The following is a 22,715-nucleotide window of genomic DNA, read 5'->3' as shown; positions in this document are numbered from 1 at the left end:
CAAGCCCCTTTACCTGGGCATTTACTCAGGGGCTAACTGTGTGCACTGCTACAAGAGGGATAAGTATGAGCCCTCCTAGAGTGAGGACAGTGAACAGGTCCAGCCAACCTCATGTGAGCACTGCCAGGATCTGGGGCAGGGAGGGGCACAGAGCCAGCTTATAAAACACTCTTCCTACTAAGGTTAAGAACTTGTCACTGACGCTAGGAAAAGCTGTGCAGCAATCACAAAACCTTGATATCATCCTTGACGTCTGTCTTTTTTGCACTCTCTAGTTCACTCCATTAAGAAATCCTATTGCCAGAAACTGATGAATCTTGACCTTCACCTCATAACCCCTGAGAGGGTTGGGCTTTTTATGGAAGATTCTGCATGGGCAGAAGACCCACCACACTGGGGAAGCAAATTCAGGAAGTAAATTATCGAAGAAGGTCTCAGGGGATAGAGCCCTGAGTTTCCAAGGTCTCAGGATTTTGCTCCTTCCAAATAAATGTTCATTTGCAAGCCTTAATTCTGCAGGCCTTTCTAAAGTAGCTTTCCCTTCTCCCTGCCCCCACAACTGTATTGGCTGTAGGTCCAGAAAACCTCCTCTCCTCCTGCCTCGAGGTCTCAGAGCTCACCAGGCCAAGACTTAAGAATAGAGGTGTAAATTTGTCAGGAGAAGGGAAGCAGGGGCACAGTAAGAAAGTAAATCCTCATCTAACATGGCAGAAAGTCAATAGATAAATCAAGAAATCGCTATGTAAGCTTATTTTTTTTTTAGCGACAAGGGGGTGACCACCAGAAGAGCTAAACGGAGGAACTGATATAAAAGACTGTGTGTGGGGAGCAAGGGAGAAGGGCCTGTTGCCTTCATTATAAGAACATTTAGATAACTTTATTTTGTAAAGAGTGTTCATGCATTGCTTTGCTCTATCTTTTAATTCGATCTTTTAAGAACAGGGACGTAGAAAGAAGAAATAAAACGGAATACAAAGCAGGAAAATTAAAAAGCGAAGAGGCCCCACAACACAAAAGGGTCCCCGGGGGAGAGCCGGGAAGGGGAGGGCGGGCGGGGCTGGGAGCGAAGAGGCGGGGCGTAGGGCCCAGTCTCCTTAGAGACCGCCCCAAGGGGGCGGGGCGCAGGGTTTCCTTAGGGACCGCCCCCGAGAGGGGCGGGGCGTCGGGCCCAGTCTCCTTAGGGACCGCCCCCAAGGGGGCGGGGCTAAGGCTGGTTTCCTTAGGGGCCGCTCCGGGAGGGGCGGGGCGTAGGGCCCAGTCTCCTTAGGGACCGCCCCCAGGGGCGGGGCTCAGGCTGGTTTCCTTAGGGACCGCTCCGGGAGGGGCGGGGCGTCGGGCCCAGTCTCCTTAGGGACCGCCCCCAAGGGGGCGGGGCGCAGGGCTGATTCCCTCTGGCTCCGCCCACGGCGGGGCGCCCCGGGAGCGCGGGGTCAGGTTCGCCTTAGGCCCGCCCCCCTTTCCTCGCGCGCGGGGGCGGGGCAGGCCGGTCCCCGGGCGGCGGGGCCTCCGAGCTGCGTCGGGAGCAGGCGCAGTCTCACGCTTCCCTCCGGAAGCCGGGGTTCGGCGCGGCAGGTACCCCAGTCCCTGGCAGTCCCCCGAGGCTCGCAGAGAGCCTCTGCGGAGCCCCGCCACGCGCAGGTAAGCCCCAGCCCGCCTTGGCCCCCGCGGGCGCCGGCCCACACCTGGGCGCGGGGGCGCCAGGTGGCGGCGGGGTGCGGAGCCCGGCAGCGCTCCGGGGCAGGTCAGCCTGGCGCCCACTGCTCCTTTGGCTCTGACCCCAGGCAGGCAGACACGAGTTCGGATCCCACCTTCCCCGCTCTGGCAGCCTGCACTTGCAAGGACGTGGCCAGCAGGTACTCCTCGTGTGCCCCCGAGTGCCCGCCACGGGGCCAAGTGCTGGGCGTCCGGACGTGGTGCCCTCGGCGGGGCAGCCCACCAGTCTAGTGGAAAGACGTACAGCCGGTAGATAGTCTACACACACACACAGTGTAAGCGGTTAGAACTGTGCTAAGAGCTGGGTAGATAGAAAGTGCAGGGCGCCGACAGCCTCTAACCGCGGTCTCTACCTCTGAAGGATGCCGGAGCGCAGACTTCAGCGGGAGTCCAGCAGGTCCAGGGTGGAGAACCACAGAGTAAACACATTTTGTTAGGAGACAGTGTGGCTTGTTTGAGGAAAGGAGGGTCTGTGGGGCCTGCCTGCAGAGAGCCAGGAGGAAGCCAGTTCCTGAACTTCCTGCCCTGCAAAAGGGGGAGGAAGATTGAGGTGCCTTTTCGTAGAAGATTGAGGTGTTGAATTTACAGGATTTAGGGGGGTGTGCCCTGGGTGAGTAAGGGAAGTACAGGTGAAAACGTTTCTGGATGGAGAAGGATGTTGACGTGGACTCAGGTGTGTGCCTGCCTCTGAGCAGACTCCCTTCCCCTCTCCTGGAGTCTCCTTCTCTTGTCTGAGTAGAATCCCTCAAAACAGCCTGTTCTGTTCCCTGAAATGATGCCCGCTTTGGCTCTTTATTCTGGAAGTATTTAACTAGGACTCACTTTCCCCTGGCTCTGAGAGTTCAGAGAGAAATCTGCCATGGGCCTGCCCTCCTGGAGCTCATGGGCCAGGGGAAGTAAACTGAGTTTCAGCTTGTGGGCTCAGTACTCTGGGAGCCTGGTGGAGGGCTTCCGACCCACTGGCCTTGCTGGGAGTGCCCCTCTGCTTCCGGCCAGGTACCCATTTCCCAGAGAGCCTCATCTCTTATTGCCAGTTCCACGAGCCCCCAGAACATAAGGCTCATGTTCCGACCATCAGTTGCTTGCTCATTTTCATTGGTGGTATCACCCCCTACAGCTGGCCAAACAACTCCCCAGAGGCAGTAACCCCTTAGATCTTGAAACTCCAGGGATTTAGGAGGGGTTGGACACTTCAGGGAAGTGTCCCTTCTTCGTGTCCACTTCTTCGTGTATTTTATTGGCTTGAAGGATCCCAGATTTCTTAGGCTCTGTTTACACAGTTGCTGTAGACTTTAGGATTTGCTCCATGAAAACTGGCTGGGAGGCCCAGACAGTGGCGGAACACAGTTGACAGAGGAGTCTGGCACAGTTTTGGGGTAGTGGTAATAAAAACAGAGGACAGGTGTTAACAGAAGGGTGTCTTTGTGCAGCCACTCTGTTTCCCCTTGCAGACCATGGCAGTGCCAGCCATGGAGAAGGGAAGGGGAACCATAGGCCAGGCAGTTGCAGACCTGGGTCCAGATTCTTATTTCTTACTTCAAATCTCTGTGACAAACCCTGGGCAGGTCACCTGTCCTCGGATTGTGCAAGCTTAACAGTGCTTGGTGTACAGTTGGCCCTGAAGAAATATTAACTCCCTCCCTCTTCCCCTAAATGAACTAAAATAGGAATAATAATAGACCCTAGGTCAGAGGATGATTATGGGATTTAATGAGTTAGTGTACCTAAAATACATCAAGCAGTGCCTAACACTTAGGAAGTTGGTACTGAGATACTATTGTTCTTATTCCTTATTTTGGGCCAAAACTGGTGAAACAGGGCAGGAGGACTGTGGGGGGGGTGGGGGTGAGGAGGTGGCTCTGAGGGTCTGTGCAGGGCGATTAGCTGAGGAGGGTGGGTTATCTGTGGCCTTGCTTTTACCGGAAAGCTTTGGCCCAGAGGAGAAAGGAATGTTCTGCATGATAAAAGGCCTATGGGGAGCCACACTGTCAGAAGGCCCGGAGTTTGAGGTCTCTGGCCAGAGAAACAGGGCAAAAGCTAAGGGATGTATATGGGAGGGGGTGGGGACCAGGGTGAAAAAGATCTAAAACTGTCTTATTCAGTTTGTATCTCTACCCCACAGCTCAGTGTGGGTCCCCTGTGAGGGTCTGCCCCCGTGTCATACTGCCCTCGACCTTCGTAGGGGTGTGGTAATGGCCTGAGACTGGTCTTAGAGCTGGAGAATGCCATCCTGTAAATCCTGCTTGCAGACGAGTACTGGGCCCAGAATGAGTGGTGAATGGATGAACCTAAACCCCAGAGGCAAGCTTCTGGGTGTTAAAAGTGTGCCGATTAAAAGAAAGGAGTGTGAAGATAGGCAAAAGAGCTAGTGTTTTCAAGTACTTGCTCATGGCCAAGTATTTTCATGTATGTTGCCGTGTTGTGGTGAACACTGCAGCTTTAGAGTCTGATAAAATTGCTTGTGTGACCTCACGTGCATCGTAGAAACTCTAAAGCTCAGCTTTTGCATCATCTGGAAAATGGGAATCATTGTGTAGCTGGGGTGCAAAGATGCACGAGTACCTGGCTTGGGAAGGGAGGGGGGGGATCCAGCTTCCAGCTACTCACTACGGACAAAGTCCCAAGGCAGAGGGACCATTGGTAATGAAACAAGGAATTTACTTCAGTGAGGCCAACACCCAGGAGACAGCAGACTAACATCTTAAAGATTGTTGCCAAAGTGTCAAAAACACTCCCAGGTTTATATAAGGAAAATGTGGGACAAAGGTCAGTGGGTACAGGCAGGTGGGCAGCAAAGGTCAGGTCGATCAGTGTCTTGGGGTGCGTCATGGAGTCTTCCTGGCTCAGGGCAGTCCGGATGGCTTGAGGGGGTAGTTTCAGTTCCCATCAGGGATGCTTTCCTGCAGGGTCTCTTGCCTAGTTAAGAGATGACCTGGAGGGATCCCTGGGTGGCACAGCGGTTTGGCGCCTGCCTTTGGCCCAGGGCGCAATCCTGGAGACCCAGGATCGAATCCCACGTTGAATCCCACGTCGCGCTCCCGGTGCATGGAGCCTGCTTCTCCCTCTGCCTGTGTCTCTGCCTCTCTCTCTATATCTGTGTGACTATCATAAATAAAAATTAAAAAAAAAAAAAAGAGATGAGCTGGAAAGAACTAATTAGGGAGCTTGAGGCCCAAAGGGAAGTAGTTGAAGTCCTCTCTCAATTGTATGAACTCCCGGGGCTGTTAGGAGTATTATGTAATGCTTGTAATATGAAGTGCTGTCCTAGTGTGCAGACCGCTGCCCTATGGAGAGTGCTCAGGCCGTTACATTTGCTGTTATTATTATCATATTTATCAGTCCTACAAATGATCTCCACTGAGATATGGAAACAGAAGGCCACAGACACAGATGGGTGGCTTTGATTTGGAGCTCAACCCCATCTAGAAGCAAAGACTCTCTGCAGACACTAACCAGACAACTCTTGTGAAATGAAATCAACTTTATGTGCATTTCATTCATTACTTAAAGCATTTGACTAGGTGAAATCTTAAAAGGAAAAAAACCCTGCAAATTGATAATTTATGTGCCTTTCAAGTTCAGGTATTTTATCATCTAGATAAATCTTCCATGCCTCTATGTAAAACCACTTTCAGCTGTCGAAGCTCTTAAATAAAGTGGATTGTCCTGACCAGTGTCTGTCTTTGCTCGTTTATCATAGTTCCCTGGTGAAGACAGACGGATCCCATTTTGCAGGGCAGGCCTCGGGATGGCAGCTCCTACCCCACTGTTTTAGCCGCGCACTTCTGCATGGTGGTGTTTAACCAAGCACAGTGGACTTATGGCTCCCTCATCGTTGTCTTTCTCACATGCCCACAGACCCATAGCCTCAGTCCAGGAAATAGGAATAGAAAGGCATTCGTTCGGTTGTTAGTATGAATCTGGGGAAATCTAAGGTTCTCCGTGATGGGTTTTTGGATGAAAGTGCCTTGGATGAGGGTGGCCGCGACTTCTGGAAGTGAGAACTATCTGTTCTTTGTCCCTAGGAGTGGCATCTCTGGGTCTGGCCTCCTCTCCAGTGTAGGTCTGATCTGCATCGCCATGCCTCCCTGACCAGAACTGCCCCTAAAGCCGGAGTCCTTGGAACAGCTGTAGAGACACAGCCTATTGCAGGGAAGCTTTTCTGAATTGGTCCTTCCTTCCCACAGTCGCAGTGGGCACCCCTGCTGTGCATGCCCTTCTCCAGCTGACCTGGACTTGCCTTTTGCTGGGCTGTGAGCACTTCCATAGCTGTTGGACCAAATGTTCCTGGTACCCAGCACTGCGCCTGGCTCCTTGTCCTCCCTCCCTCTCTCCCTCCCTTCCTTTAGGCAGGGTCCTGGGGATTACAGTGCTGAGTCAAAGTGACACAGTCTCAACCCTCCAGGGGCCCATAGACATCACGAGACAGGTTATTAAGAAAGGTAGAATTAAGCACATAAACACATGACGTCGTGTTATAACCTGGATTAACTGTCAGGAAGGAGAAGCCTGGCGTGCTAGAAGAATGTGAAGAGGTGGGACAGGTACAGAAATCTGGTCACTATCAGCATAAAGCATGTCCATAAACGTTGGTTGGAGGCTTATACTCATTCATTTATATGCCTTTGAAGACTGGTAGATGGCATTTTTCTCTAAATTCTGGTGTGTACTTTAAAAAGTAATCATGCTTTAGCTTCAGCCTCAAAATGGCAGAAGAATGCTAATGTTCAATTTACTTAACCCTTTGGAGTTAACAGAGCCTCTCCTTGGATGTTATCTCATTGGATGCTGCAGTCCTCAGCCTCACACATCTACTGGGTAGTGGTGGCAAACAGGCATTGGGCTCGCCTGAGGGTAAATCTGGGGTGTGTCCCGGAGCCCTCTGCCTTCTGAGTGACAGGATCTGTCTGAAAGCCTGTTTTCACTTTCTCTGATATCCCTGGGCGCACAGGCTCAGTGAGGTTCCAGCATAGATTCCATCACGTTGGAGCTAGTGACCTGCCACCGAGAGGACAGTGTAAAGCTGACCGCTGTTGTCCAGGAGGGCGGACTACCCCTGCAGAGCTGGGTGCCCCAGCACCATCTTTCATGAAGAACCAGCAGTCCTCCAGAGAGACACCATGCCTGCCTTCACGCCCATTCAGTTCCAATGAGAACAAGGAGAAAATAACACCAAAAGGCAGGTTTTCGTGTTATTAATAAGACATGATCCAAACAGCCCCAGGAACCATTCTGTCTTCATGACTGAATATTATTAGAGAGTTATTTTGTCTGGCCAGAGCTGACGACAAAATACATCTTCGATCCCCACCAGTCTCAGATGTGGACCTTATTACAAGAGATGAGCTACCATCTTCCCCGAAGCAAAGGGAGCAAAGTAGCATTGCTGTGCGCAAATTGAGAAGGCCAGTCTTGGTGGGTGTGACTGCCGTGTTCTCAGGGTGCAGCTTTAACGGGGCTGTAATCGCGTGGCCCTGAGCCGTGGAGGAAAGAAGCAGCTCTGGAAATCTCCCTCCCATGAGGCTGACACACAGCGACGGTATTTATTCCCCTTTGGAAGTGTGCGTTAAGTGGTAGGTGTTTACGAAAAAAGGTTCTGGGAAGTAAATGTGTCTATCAGTCAACCCATAACTTTTTAGAGCTCCTAAGATGGTTTTAAATTAGAGCCAGTCTTCCTGCCTTTCCACCTTCCATCCGTCCCCCTCCCTTGCTTCCTTCTATGGAAGTGAACTGTCAAGGCAGGACACAGCCCAGGGAGGAGCGTTGGAACTGACTTGCAGAAGCACAGCTAACAATTATCGAAGGCAGACGCTAAGGGTTTAGTGCCTTGATGCTGGTCCTTCCCACCTGGTCACAGTGTTTGACAGAGAAGGGAGTGCGGAGCAAGCCTCACCAAGGCTGACCAACACAATTCAGCCTAATTGCATCCTAACCGCAGCCATCAGCAGCTCGGCTATCAGCTCGTCTGCTCACTGAAAAGCGTTGTAAGTGAGGAGGGAAAAGAATGATGAAAACAAGTGATGGAACTCACCCACACTTGGGCCTGGTGAGCTGCCCCTGGGAGAGAGTGAGTGACAGTGTCAGGAAGGGAATCGCGCCAGGCCAGGTAAAGAGCAGGCTTTAAAAGGCTAGGAGTCTCTCTGTGAGCAGGTGATTATTAGGGCAAAATGCATGTTACGTGAATTAGTGTGTAGGAGTCTAACTTGAAATTACTCTCCACTTTCAAATGTTCATTTGAAAGATCAGAAATGAGTGTTTATTGCACGGACCCTATGCTTAGTATGAAAGACTGCTTTGCTTTTCATTTCTCCCATCTGGTCTCCTCCTATGTAATTTTTACAATGCTGTCGGTCAACCTTGTCTTCCTGTGTGTGTGTGTGTGTGAGAGAGAGAGAGAGAAAAGAAGGATGCCAGTGTTTTACCCACTTTTTATTTTATGAGCAATCGGAGCACTGCAGATGATACAAGGAGGAAGGCTGCCTGTTTCAGGGGTCCCTGAAATGCTACCAAACCGTGGGCTTCTGGGATTCTGTCTTAAGAAAATAATTTGAGAAGTGAAAAAAGCCACTGTGTAAAGATGCATCATTATTTATAATGGTAAAAACTTAGAAGTGACCTGAATACAGAGCATGGGAGACTATAGTCAAACTACAGATTGATGGAATATTATGTAGTACTTAAAACTATAAAGATCAGTACACATTCAGGAAAACAGTCTGCAAGCATACCTTAGAGCAACCAAGAATTGCTCTAGAACCAAGGAACTAGGGATAACTTTTTTTCACATTTCAAACTTTCTATATTGTATTTTGACTCTCCCTAAAAAAAAAAAAAAAAATCCTAAGGGCAGTCCGGGTGGCTCAGTGGTTTAGTGCCACCTTCAGCCCAGGGTGTGATCCTGGAGACCCGGGATCAAGTCCTGCGTCGGGCTCCCTGCGTGGAGCCTGCTTCTCCCTCTGCCTGTGTCTCTGCCTCTCTCTCTCTCATTCTGTGTCTCTCATGAATAAATAAGTAAAATCTCTAAAAAAAAAAAAAAAATCCTAAAACAAGCCAAGTTAAATAATGACCTTTATATTTGCAGTTTTAAGGGCACTGCATTTATGGCCTTCTCTTGATTAAATCTTTCAATCAATAATTTCTAAAGTCAGTGTTGGCTCCCTGCCTCCATGTCTCTGGGCAAAGTACTACTCTGGATCCACTAGCTAAGTGGCCTGCAGATTTGCTCACTCTGGCTTGTAGATTCAGATTCTCAGGGGTTTTTATGGTGAAGAAGGCTGCTGCTCCTCCCTGGCGTGTAGCTTCATGTCCTTCTGCTAGCTTCCCTCATTCTTGATCCTCACTGGTGGAATGGGGATAGGAGATTTGGGTTTATAGTCTTCGAGGGCTTTGTTGGCAAAGTTTCAGCAACCTCTGCCCTCAACACACATGTAGTTCTTAGGTCAGCAGTTATCTGGGGCAGCCCTGCGTCATTCTGGCTTCCTCTCCTGCTCAGGCACTGGTACTCCAGTACCTCTGGGACTAGGTTTTGTTTTCTTAATACCAACTCCCCCTTAGTTGGCCCTAAACCCATGTATCCTCTCTGCCTGGCACTGGCAAGGGCCAATGGTAGGTCCTAAAGCAGCAGTTCTCAAACTCATTCAATCGGCTATAGATTGGCACATCATAACATGCGTCGTTATTTGAGACAAGACTTTGAGTCTGGTGATTGATTTGGGAGGAAATCCCATGAAGCACTAGCAGAAAATAGGGAAATGAGCCAGGCGAGCACATTGCTGAGCAGGTCACCGGTGTGGACCATTGGAGTTTGAATCTGCTAGGAATCTCTGGCAGCCATTGTAGAACACCCGTCCCAGAGTTAGCCTGTCCTGGGGTGTGGGGGCTGAATATATAAGCACCACTGCTGTCCATCATTGGGTGAGTATTGCTCCTTACGTGGAGTTAATTCTCTGGGGCTTCTGGAAGTTTCCATTTGCCAGGTGAAGCATCAGAGCAAAGGGATGCAGATGCTAGCACGTGGAAGTCAAGCTGGCTTGCCTTAAAACAGTGAGGTCTGAGGGGCTTCTGGGTGGCTCAGTCAGTTAAGCATCTGACTTCAGCTCAGCTCATGATCTCAGTGTTCTGACATCAGGCTCCCCACTCAGCAGGGAGTCTGCTTGTCCCTCTGCCCCTCCCCCCTGTTCATGCTCCCATGCAACACTCTCTCTCAAACAAGTAAAATCTTAAAACAACAACAACAAAACAAAAGACAGGCCTGAATGCTCAGGGCACAGCACTGACAGGGTCTGCTGTGACATTCTTCCCTAAGCACCACGAACATTATCAATGTTCTAAACTGAAAATAACCAGATTCGTAATTCTGTGCCAAATCAGAGACCCCTTTTTACTAAATTGAAGACTGCGTTAAATAGTAACCAACCCCAGATGTTTATGAAAAATTGTGGGAAGAAATCTTTAAATAAGAAAACCATTGCCATATTTATCCCTGTGAACTGGGATAGCCTATTAATATTTAACACTAGTGGAATGCTAGTGTTCACAGCTGTACAGTTTGAGACTCCACAGTTTATTTTTTTTTATTTTTATTTTTTTGAGACTCCACAGTTTAGAAGAGGGCCTGAGTGTGTAATAAGATTGATCTTTATCATGGTAATATTTCCACCTCTGTTGTACCTTGACTTTTTTTTTCTCTTATTTCTCAAGTACTACGTGAAGATGATCTTAAAAGAAAACTCATTGGGAGACCACATTTAAACTCACTTGTCAACCTATGATTCTATCTCCAGTGCCGTGTTTTAATATTAATACTGGATTCACCATACTGACACTAATACCATAGGGTGGGAGAGAATTTCTGTAGTTATGGCTTTAGGCACTATGACAGATGTTTTGTGGTCATTGCATTTATGTAGAAATACTCCACCTCCAATTAAAGATTTAGTAAGCTCTTCATCAAGATATCTACTCACAACTGAGGCCTACAAAATGGTTATGCTGACATTTCAACTTAATTCACTCTAAGTTTTGTGGGTCTCCATCCATTTTATATGCTTGGTTTGTTTGTTTCTATGCATGGAGGAGGAATAGTGGCAGAAATTTTGGGGCATAATGCAGATTCTAGAAACATTTTTCATGTACTTATTATTACTAACTCTCTTGGCATATTTGTCACTACAAATGAAGGCCTTATTCCAAGAGATTTAAGATTGTTCATGTCGCAGCCTCAGTAGAGTTTAGTGGCTAAACCCTTTGCTCTGAGTTATAGGCTTTTTAGAATGTGTAGAGAAAAGAGTCAGGATCCCAGTGTTTTAGAGAAATGTGGCCATTTTCTGTTCAGCTATGGTTCAACATGCATTCTGCAAAGGATGAGCTGGTGAGCACCTGGTGCTCATGCCCTGTTCCTGCGTCCTGTGTGGATGGCAGACATGACTCAGTGCATCCTCCTGCGTCCTCCTCTGCAGGGCGCTCCTTGCAGCCAGGGCACTTCGTCAGTACTGGGTCACTGGGTGAAGCCTGTGCAGTCTCCATGCTCTTGCTCACTTTTTTGCTCATCCTTGCCATTGCTGTGAACGGCCAACAAAGGAATCTTTCATAGTCTCTCTCAAAAACAAAACAAAGATGAATGCAAGAGGCAGTTGATCACCCTGTGCCTTTTTACTTGTGTCTCTGCCACGCAGATGGTGGTTATTCAGTTTGCCAACGTTTGTCTCCCTCTTTTCTTCTAACCTGAGCATTTGATGTTTTTCCTTTCTTCTTATTTTTTCCTCCGGTGTTCAGAAGATAAAACAGGAAACCCCAAATTATTTGCTGATTGGTTGCATAAAGTTTGGTTGAAGCGATTTGTATTAATGGGAATGCATTGCAGGTTGAATGTTTTTCCCCTCCCACTTCAGGAGGGTTGCTCTGTGGTAGGTTACCAGTGACCTCCACGTTGCCACGTCTTCTGGGCTTTCCCTGTATGTATCTTCTGTACAACATTTGATAACTCTGACCATGCTCAGCTCTTGAACTCTTCTCTCTTGGATTTTCCTCCTTCCTGCATGATTGTTTCTTCTCCGATTTCTCTCCCTGCTGCCTTTTCTCTGCTGGCATTTTTGAGCCCCAGGGTTCTCTCTTTGGCCTTCTCTTGACATGTCCATACACTCCACCTGGATGATTTCATCCATCACCTTTACATAGGTGCCTCCTGCAGCCCCATCTCCATATGCCCCCTCTCTGCCCAGACCTTTGTATCTGGCAGCCTGCTGAATGGTGCCTCTTGTGGTTCCCATAGGCATCCAGAGTTAGCATCTTTCACTTTTTCTAGGTGATTCCTGTTTTCACAGGCCAATCAAATACTTGCCCCTCTCACGTTGTTTCTGCTACCTCCTTGGGGTCACAGGTAAACTGTTGTAAGTTTGTCCGAAGACTTCCATCTTAGAAAATGAAGTGTAAGACAAAGGCACAAACCAAGAGCTATTCCTCAAGGGTTAGGGGCATAAAAGAAAACAGGAATTTAATTAGCATCTCTCACAGTTCCAGGGGTTGACTGGATTCAGCTGGGCTGGTCTCACTCTGGATCTCTCATTCAGTGGCAGTTAGATGGTAGCGGGGTGGGGGGCGGAGCTATCTCAAGGCCTGGTGGCCGGGACCTGGGCCAGGCTGTTGGCTGGCATGCGTCATCATGCAGCCTGCGTTCCTCACAGCATGGCAGCTGGATTCTAAGAATAGATATCCTAGGGGACCAACCTGAGAAGTCTCCTGGTGTCACTTTTGCCCTATTTACCATCCTGCCCAGCTTCAGGGGGATGGAACATAGACCAACCTCTTAATGGAAGGCAGGTCACATTGTGGCTGTGCTGGAAAATACATCCTGTCATAGTCCCCACATATGTCTGACTGTTCCTCTGAGAACTGCCTGGAAGGCCAAAGCTTTCTGTTTTGTTTTAAATTTCTCTTTTTATTTTTCTTGAGTCGGTGACATATTTACCTGATTGGAAATTTAAGAAGAAATAAGTATAAATGTATACTGTGAAAATGTTCTTTCTCATCCCCTACGCCTGCCTCCTCATAGACAACCACTGTTATGTTTCTTTACATTTTTTTCAGTTTATAGGTATTTTTATATTTCTGTTCTGTGCTTTTCTTTCTTTCTTTTCTTTTCTTTTTTTTTTTTTTTGATTAACAATATATCTGGGAGAAATTTCCTTATCAGTACATAAAGGGTTCTCTTGTTCTCTCTCCTTCCTCCTCCCTCCCTCCCTCCCTCTCACACTTTCACTCAGATGCAGAGTATTCTATTGTGTGCCTTTACCTTAGTTTACTTAATTAGTTCTCTACGGGTGGCACCAGACTGTTGCAGACACTACTGCAGTGAATAGCATTTATGTGCCATCTTTCATGGGCGATAATATACTGGAAGCCTTCCTTGAGAGCTGTAGTTAATTATGAGCATCCTCTTCCCGTATACCTCACCTCCCATCCCATCCTGGCATTTCCCCTGCCTCCTCTCATTGGACCCACGGCCACCCAGAGGTTGCACACTGTGGCATTGTAGCTCAAGGAGCTCTGTGTCCACAGCATACAGAGGAGGCCTGTACCGAGGAGGGGGAAGGAGGGAGAGGTTTCTGGCTGCCCTGTATTCCCCGTCCTCTAATTTCGTTTGTGACTACATCTCCTAATTCTAGTTATTGAGCGTGTCGCCACTTGAGCGTGTCACCACTTGAGCGTGTCGCCAAAACTGGAATCAGGTCCTACCCTGTTCTGCTAGGTCTCGTGAGTTCAGGCCCAAGCCCAGTTTTTGTGCAGTCCCCCTGGTCAGCCCAGAACCACTCTCTGGCAGCTTGTTTTATCCAAAAGTAGCACCACATTGGGGGTCATTGGGGGAAAGTGTGGATGGTAGTCATCATATAGTACTACGATATCATCAATGAGTTGTTATTCTATAAAAAACCAGCAAAATAGAATTCTTCCCTTGTTGAGGAAATATTCTGAAATCACACACTTTTTCTGTTTCCAATGGGAAATGTAGTCCCTGAGGAATATACATTGTTTTTGTTAAGAAGGTCAAACTTGACCCTCCACAAGAAAGATTGACAGTTGTGCTTATTGCTTTAAAGAAAGCTCTCTGGGGGTGCCTGGGTGGCTCAGTCGGTGAGGGGTCTGCCTTTAGCTCAGGTCATGATGCAGGGGCCTAGAATCAAGGTCCTCCTTGGGCGTCTCACTCACTCAGCGGGGAGCCTGCTTCTCCCTCTCCCTCCTCCTCTCCCCTGCTCGTGCTCCCTCTTACTCTCACTCTCTCTCAAATAAATAAATCTTTAGGAAAACAAAAATAAGAGGAGCAGGGTGCCTGGGTGGCTTAGTAGGTTGAATGTCTGACTCTTGATTTTGGCTCAAGTCATGATCTCAGGGTCCTGAGATTCAGCCCTGCATTGGGCTCCAAGCTCAGCAGAGAGTCTGCATGAGATTCTCTCTCTCTCTCTTTCTCTGCCTCTCTCCCCTTCTCTTGCACACGTGCTCGTACTTTCTCTCAAATAAATAAAAAAATCTCTAAAAAAACAAAAAAGAGCTTTTTTCTTTTTTCTTTTTTTTTATTTTACTCATGAGAGACACAGAAAGACACACACACACACACACAGAGAGAGAGAGAGAGAGAGAGAGAGAGAGAGAGGCAGAGACATAGGCAGAGGGAGAAGCAGGCTCCACGCAGGGAGCCTGATGTGGAACTTGATCGTGGGTCTCCAGGATCTTGCCCTGGACTAAAGGTGGCACTAAGCCACTGAGCCACCCAGGCTGCCCAAGAGTGTTTTTTTCTGCCTTGGTTTGGAAACTCTCAACAAATAATCCTGTATGTCCCTGTATGTTTGCTATTTGATTTCCCTACTGTTTTTCTTTCCATTGTACAAAGAAACCTTAATCTTTATTCCCCTCTAAGCTGGGAATTGGTAGGAAAACACAGTAGTTGACTAAAGGCTTGCCTGGTTGCTAGGAAGGGGGGTTTGGTATAAGTCAGTGGGTGCCCTTAAGTCCATGTCTCCATGGTTCCCAGGACAAAAACCTTAGAAAATTCCAGCCAGAAGACAGAAGGATGTCCATCCATGACCAAGTCAACATCTCTTCCTCTCATGGTCAGTACTTGAGTCTTCGTCAGTGCGGACAGACCAGGTGAGGGTGTCATGGGGTCCTTAACTTTATGAACCATATGTATTGTGAAGGGAAGGCCCAGATCTTCTGCTGGAAGAAATCTTAGCATTTATTTATTTTTATTTTTTATTTTTTTAAAGGTTTTATTTATTCATGAGATATCTATCTATCTATCTATCTATATATATATATATATAGAGAGAGAGAGAGAGGCAGACATAGGCAGAGAGAGAAGCAGGCTCCATGTAAGTAGCCTGATGTGGGACTCGATCCCGGGACTCTGGGATCACGCCCTGAGCCAAAGGCAGACACTCAACCACTGAGCCACCCAGGCATCCTGAAATTTTAGCATTTAGATAGACTTTTCATTTTATAGATGAGGAAACAGGCCAGAGGAGTTAAGTGACTTGCCCAAGATCACACAGCAAAGTAGTGAGAGCGGAGCTAGATTGGAGTCCACATAATCTCACTCCTGAGTCTGATATTCCTTACTAGCTGTGTGACGTTGAGTAAGCCGCATTATCTCTCTGAGCTTCAGTCTCCTCACCTGTGAGGATAGACACAATAATGGCCTTCCAGAAATTTCTGGAACCTGTGAGTATGTCAAGTAGGTTACATGGCATGGGGAATTTGGGTTGCAGATGAAATTAAGGTTGCTAATCAGCTGATCTTACACTTATCTTGGGTTGTCCAGATGGGTCGATGTGGTCACAAACATTCTTGTAAGTGAAAGCAGAAGACAGGAGAGTCAGTCAGATTTGTGCAGTGTGAGAAGGACTGGGTCAGCCATGACTGGCTTGCCAGAGGGAAGAGGGCATGAGCTAAGGAATGTGACAGCCCCTGACAGCTGGAAAAGGCAAGCAGCAGATTCTCCCCCGGAGCTCCAGAAAGGAGTGCACCCCTGCTGACACCCTCATCTTAATTAGTGAGACTCTTTGGGCTTTTGACCTCTAGCACTGTAAAATAATAAAATGTGTGTTGTGTTAAGCCACTATGTTTGGGGGTAATTTGTTACAGCAGCAACAGAAAACTACTACATCTATAAAGGCAGAGAGTCACGCCTGCCTCAAAAAATGGCAGCATGGAGGCAGGGAGATAAGGTTTGAAAATGACCCAGCAGAGCTCCCAGAACATAGTGGATGCTTGCTAAACAGTCGTGTTGGTAGTGGACAGTGGTGGTGCTGGTGCTGGTGGTGGTGCTGGTGCTGGGCAGTGGTGATCATTAATACAGAGTAAAGGCAGAGTAGCCAATGGCTGGTAACTCTGAAGAGCCAAGGTTGGTGCCTCTGAGGTGAGGTTCAGGGCTATTAGGAGGTCAGTAGGAGACACCAGCTGGCCCAGGTAGGTGACCAAAGGCCCCCTGACAGAGAACCTTTCTACTCTTGTAGTCCACAGGCCTTCCTCCAGTTCTTCAGCACTCCATCTGGCAGTGCCATCCTACACTGAGGGAGCAGGAGCTAGGAAAGGGCTGACCCTGACCCTACGACCTCTTCCATTCGGTAGAGACCTGCCTCAGAGATGTGGTAGGATGAGGCCTCTCTCTTGGCCCAACACTGGCTCACTCTAATGCCTTTGGTTGCCCTATGGGCTTAAAGATATTTTTTTTAATTTTTTTTTTTTTTTAAAGATTTTATTTATTTATTCATGAGAAACACAGAGAGAGAGAGAGGCAGAGACATAGACAGAGGGAGAAGCAGGCTCCATGCAGGGAGCCCGATGTGGGACTTGATCCCGGGACTCCAGGATCACACCCTGGGCCAAAGGCAGGTACTAAACCCCTGAGCCACCCAGGGATCCCCGGCCTTAAAGATAATTACTGCCACAGTGTCAGCATCTGAACTTGGGTGAGCTCGTTATAGCCTTGGCAGTATGCTGGGTGCTGCCTGACAGGGCCTGGGCCACGGTCTCCTTCAGTGTTCACGGCAGCCCTCTGAAGTGGCCTTATTTCCTTATTTCCCGTATTACAGAGGAGCAAACAGAGGTTAGGCCACTTGCTCAAGGTCAGATAGCCTGTCAGTGACAGAGCTGGGACTACAAGCTAGGTTCATTTGACTCCAGCCCCAGCTTCCTGTGCACAGCTGGTCACTGAGTAGAAGAGAGATGACCCTCCAACGGGCTGACTGGACAGAGCATAGGAGTGCTGTGTTTGGATGTGGTGGCCTGTGGGAACAAGGTCCCTAGGGTCTCTGGAAGGAGGCTCCACTCGAGGGAATGCCTTCCACACCCTCCTGCACCCCTGGGAATGGTGGAGCGCCCGGGTGGACAGAGGTGGCACATGTTTGCTTCCTGGGCCCTGTGGCGGGTCCCTCAGGGTTACCGCAACCGCATCCACCTTTACTTTCTTCAGAAGGCATATACTGACCTTCAGACTGCTGTTAGATGATATTGAGCAGATTTTTAATTACTGTTAATTTTATCAGGCGTGATCATATTACGGATAAATAAGAAACTCTCCTATTTTTAGAAGGCGTCCTTTATTTTTGAAGCATTTAGAGGTGAAATGTCATGGTTTTTATAATGTGCTTTAATATGCTTCCAGGGGGAAAAAAGATGAAGTAAACATGGAAATGTGTTAATGACCATTTGGAGACCTCTGTGTCGCAGTTCATTATGCCGTTCCCTCTACTTCTCTGTATGTGGTAAATTTATATTAAAAAAAAAAAAAAAGTTTTTTTTTTTTTGTTTCGTTTTGTTTTGTTTTCCATAAAAATCATTCACAGAGCCCTTAGGATGTACTCAGTCCCAAGCTAAATTAGACATAGCTCTGCACTCTGGAGACCCACAGATAAATGACCCACAGTGGTAGGGACAAGCTTGGGGGCAGAGGTAGAGAGGCGTGACAGGGCCTGGTGGGGACAGTCCTTGGAGGAGGAGCCAGCTTGGAGAGGAAGTCCTATTATAGGACCTGGTTCTGACCCTCCCAGTTGTGCAGTTGCTTTGGTCGAGCTGTTTATAGTCAGTGCTGAGTCAAGTAACTAAGAGACAGCTGGCCGAGGCCTCTTTAATGCGTGATCACTGAAGGACTCCCCGCAGTGTGTGACTGTCCTTCCACAGGCAGGGTGATTTTTCCTTCACAGTGGCGTTATCCTTTCGCTGTGTTATCCTACAGAAAAGGACTGTGGTGTTTTGTCAAGCATGTTCTCATGGTAACATGCTACTTACTAGGAATTCCATTGTCGCTGCGCATTCCCTAGCACATTTTCTTTGGCAAATTCTGTAATCTTTTGGGTTCTACATGAAAGTTCATTTTTCAGACTTAGCGTTGGAATAGATAATCAGGTTCCTGATCTCCTGTTAGCCTCCTCTTTCTTTTTATTTTTTCCTTATCAAAACAGCCAGCCGGTGAAGAGGAGCAGCCCCCGGAGTGTCTGTTCTCACCTTATCTTCTCAATGTTTATGTTTCCAAGGACTTTGCCAAATCTGTGGAACTGTGTTGGGCATCTTTTAATACAGCCCTCACTGCTAACCTACTGGTTAGCAGTCTTGCTACTAACCTACTGAGCAGTCTTGGCCAAGCACTGCTCTCGCTCTCTAAATACAGTGTTATTCTTCTCGATTTCTTTCCTGTAAGCCTTTGGACATATGAACACATAATAGGTGACCTCTGAGTGGTAATTTCATAAATTCTTGGTGAAATGAATTGTATCAGATCAATATATCCGTGGACTCATCACATTTTTTGAGCTGCAAGGGACTTTAAGGTGAATCTGGTACAGCTCTGTTAGTGGAGGAAACATTCATTTTAACTGCATAGTCAATTCTCAATTAACAAGGGTAATGGAGTGGAAGGAGGTCAGTGATAATCAAAAATCATGGTGAAAATAAAATTATAGTCAACACTGGATTTTCTGGGGGCTGATTAACTGGCTTGTGGATTAATTGAGGTTAAGACATGGTGGGCACCAGGATGTCATCCCCTTGGTAATTGGTCAACAGCTGCTTGCCACCTGGCCTCCGCCCACCCCACCCTATCTGTCTCAGGGAAGAGAAGGGCTTCCTGGGAGCTAAGTCTAGCAGAGCTGGCTAACCGTGGCTGCACTGGTACCATGATAGCATAGACGTCGGTCTCGGGAGCTAGGTGAGGGCTGCTTTTAGGGTTTGTCCCACCTGCCCATTGAGCTGTAGTTCTCAAACTTGAGCTGTATCACACCGACCTGGAGGACTTGCGAAGAACCAGGTTGCTGGACCCCAGCTCCAGTTAATGATTCAGGAGGTCGGGAGTGGGGTCTAAGAATTTGCATGTCCAATAGGTACCCGAGTGATCCTGATACTGCTAGCCCAGGGACCACACTTGGAAAACGGCAGCTTTCCAGACCATTCTTTGCATCCCAGCTGCGTGTGAGCATTGACTGCGGAGCTTCTTAAACCTACCGATGCTTGCGTACACCTCGGCCAATTATATGAGAGGCTCTGGAGGTGGGACCTATGCATGAGTGTTTTTAAAAGTCCCAGGTGATTTTGATGTGCATCCAGGATTGACTGTATCCTGCTCTCGGGACTGTTTCCTACACCTCAGGAATCTGTATACAAGGGTCATGATTTTGTCCGTATCTTAACTCCTTGTATATTTAATACTGATTTAAATGAAGTTTTGTCATGTAAATTCATTCATTTAAAAGCAAACTATATGTCGCCTTCCTATGGGAAAACTAGTTTCACAGGCTGGGTAAGGGACATGCCTGTAAACACATAACAAGTTCTTGCCTGTGCTCCTCTTACATCTCATCACACTTTGGGAGTCTCTGTTCTGGAACTGTACTTTTTACATTTTTCACAAGGGTGATGGGATGTATTATTTCTGTCCTTCACCCTCTCTTAGGTCAGGTAGGATTGTGCTACCTCTGAATATACCTGATCTTCTGGCCACAAGAATACAAATGTGACTGACTTCACAACAGAGTCATTTCAACTAGGAGATCATCTTTACCTAGAAGAATCCATAAACCATGGTGTAGCCCAGGAATGGAATAGTGCTCAGCAAAGAAAAGAAACAAACTACTATTGCACACAGCCACTTGGGTGAATCTCAGACATTATGCTGAGCCAAAACCAGCCGAGACTAGACACTGTATGATCCCATTTATATTTAGAGTTCTAACACATAGATGAGCAAAACTCATCTATGGTGGAAAAATTCAGAATTGGGGTTGCTTAGGGGAAGGGGGACAGGGAGATTGAGTGCGAAGGGGCAGGAGAGGAGGGCTTTCCAAGGTGATAGGATGTTCTGTATCTTCCTAAGGCTTGAAGTTATGTGAGTGCATGCACGTGTCAAAATTTGTTGAATGGTGACCTTCAGGGTGTGTGCATTTATTTGATTGTATGTTCAAAAAGAAAAAAAGAACACTGAGCAAATTAATGAACTCCAGTTAATCATATGCATGCCAGAGCATTTAGGGAGCCGTGCACTGCTGTCTGCATCTTACTTTGAAAGGCATCAAAAACTTAAGGTGGATTGACGAATGGATAGAGGGGTAGACATGTGGCAAAGCAAGCATCATAAGACATTAATGGTAGACTCTAGGTGGGGGATATCCAGGTGTTCATTTTAAAATTCTCTCAACTTTACAGCATGCTTGAAAAGCTTTCACATTAAAGACTGGGGGGAAATGGGCATATACCTTCAGAACAATAAACAAGCGTTCCACCCACATGCCTGAGCTTTCTAACAATTGCCACTCTGGTGGGTCTTGCCAAGGAGGATCCTGTGGAAGACAGGCTGGAGGACCAGAGGGGGAACCAGGAGGGAAGGACTGGGATCCTTAAGAGAGGCTGCTGGATTAGGAAAGCAGTGTAGCTCCCCTGTGCTGGGCCCAGATAAGAGGTGAAAGCAGAGGGCCTTTCCTTCCTTCACCCGTGCTGTGGCCTGGAGGGTCCTCAGGAGCATTGCCTTGACTGTGAGCCCTGGGGGGAGGGGCCGTGCAGAGGCTGTGGAGATGTGACCTGCAAACACCAGCTGGACCCTGCCACCAAAGGTTGGTAGGAGTGAGTGAGGAAGAGAAGGGGCTTCCTGGGCTCCTGTTAATGCCCCAGTATCTCACTGGATATCCTGAGCCCAGATGTGGCTGGGGGAAAATTGGGATGCTAGGGCATGAGCTTACCATCATGGGAATCAGGCAGGGGCAGAGGCAAGGGCAGCCTTCTCAGGCCTGGTAGTGGGTTCTCTAGGGGGCCCCCAGCACTGACCAGGGACCTGCTGGGTCCTCCATACCCTCAGCACACCCCCATGATACAGCACAGCTCACCTGTGACACCGCTCCACAGCCCCTCACCCCCACGCTGTAATCCCACAGCACAATCCCAACACCACCCCCAGGTCACACCTCACAGTATACCCTCATGGCCCATCTCATGATATTATACCCCCACAGCATGACCCCCCTGAAACATCCCCCCCACCAACATGATTTCCACCACACACCATGCAGTACATCTCTATCACCTGCGCTTGACCCTCCCCACGTCCACAGCACACCTCCCCCTGAGACACACCAGAGACCCACCTCCACAGCAGACTCCCCACCACAGAAGCGCCCACAGATCCTCTGTAGCATATGCTCCTGTATAACACCCCTGCTACCCACCCCACCCCCAGCAGTGACAGCCCACTCCTCATGGCACACACACACACACCCTTATGATGCACCCCTGCTTGAGTGGAAGCCCCCTTGCCTTTGCTGTGGAGGGAAGAGCACCTGCAAGCTAATCTGCTCTTACCTTTCCTTACTCATGCTAGGATCTTGAGAGACACAGAAAGGAGGAGAGCAATTTACTTACTCTTGAGGGAAGAATTTATGATTGATGTCTAAAGGATGGTTAATATGCTGATTACATCTATTGTTTCCTGCAAAAGTGAATGAGCCCATCTTGAATACCAAAGAGCCTGGGGCTTGCATGGAAGGGCAGTCTGAGCCCCTCTTGGTTTCTGAGCCTTCAAAGGCAGTGGGGAGTGAGATGCCTGGACTTTGTGTTGCTCTGCTTCTTCCAGCCTCACATCTTTGGCCAAGCCCTGAGCCTCAGAGCCCCAGGTTTCAGTGTCCTCATCAGAAACAAAATGGTAATACTTCTCTGTACAATGTTGGCGAAGATTAAAGATACACAAAAGGCAGTGTAGTAGCAGGCACAGTAGATGTGCTGCGAAAATAGGAGTTAGTAGACCTAAAAAGTGCCTAGTGCATAAAAAATGCCTCAGACAGCAACTTTTAGCTATTTTCATTGTTACTGTTATTGATTTACTGTGATAGTTATTTATTATTGTCATCTATGAGGTTTTAAAATGTGAAGAGAGCGCAATATTTAGAACTTCCACAGCTACAATGATAAGAGTTTTTGCTTTGACCACAAATCGCATTCTGAACATTTAAGTATCTACTTGTTGGTTTTTTCCCATGCCTGACCCCCCACTAGAGTGAGTGCCTTGAGAGCAGGCATTGTCCATACCCTCATCCCCAGGACTGAGCACAGTTGCTCATGGAAGATGTTAGGAATTTGGATGATTGGCATGGTTTTTCTTTTTTTTTTTTTTTTTTTAAGATTTTATTCATTTTTCATGAGAGAGACACAGGCAGAGGGAGAAGCAGACTCCCCGTGGGGAGCCTGATGCAGGACTTGATCCCAGGACCCCGGGATCACAACCTGAGCTAAAGGCAGGTGCTCAACCACTGAGCCACCCAGGGATTGGCACGGTTTCTTGATGAGCAAGTCATTGCAATATTAAAACTTTTTAGCTCATCCAAGCTATGCTTTTAAAACAAAGTCACCAACAGCACCTTCCAAGCTACAAAGCCACTGGTCGCGTTCTCATTTACATGCTACTCTGTCAATTAATGTTACATGCCAATTAAATGGGACATTAAGCTGCCAGTAGGCATGCAACTCTGCGTGCT

At 47.9% G+C, this 22,715-nt stretch overlaps 1 protein-coding gene across 7 annotated transcripts in view; it reads left to right on the top strand.

Moving 5' to 3' along the window:
- Nucleotides 1–1,485: 1,485 nt before the first annotated feature.
- Nucleotides 1,486–22,715, top strand: part of NMNAT3 (nicotinamide nucleotide adenylyltransferase 3) — a 118,109-nt gene continuing 96,879 nt past the window's right edge. For all 7 annotated transcript variants that reach the window (XM_055321251.1, XM_055321250.1, XM_055321249.1 and 4 more), the window contains exon 1: nucleotides 1,486–1,638. The gene's annotated coding sequence lies outside the window, so the exon portion shown is untranslated. The remainder of the gene's footprint in view (nucleotides 1,639–22,715) is intronic.

Source organism: Nyctereutes procyonoides, unplaced genomic scaffold, assembly GCF_905146905.1.
Source record: "Nyctereutes procyonoides isolate TBG_1078 unplaced genomic scaffold, NYPRO_anot_genome, whole genome shotgun sequence".
Lineage (NCBI taxonomy): Eukaryota > Metazoa > Chordata > Mammalia > Carnivora > Canidae > Nyctereutes > Nyctereutes procyonoides.
Note: the sequence above shows the minus strand (reverse complement) of the source record. Positions and strands in the feature narration are given on the sequence as shown.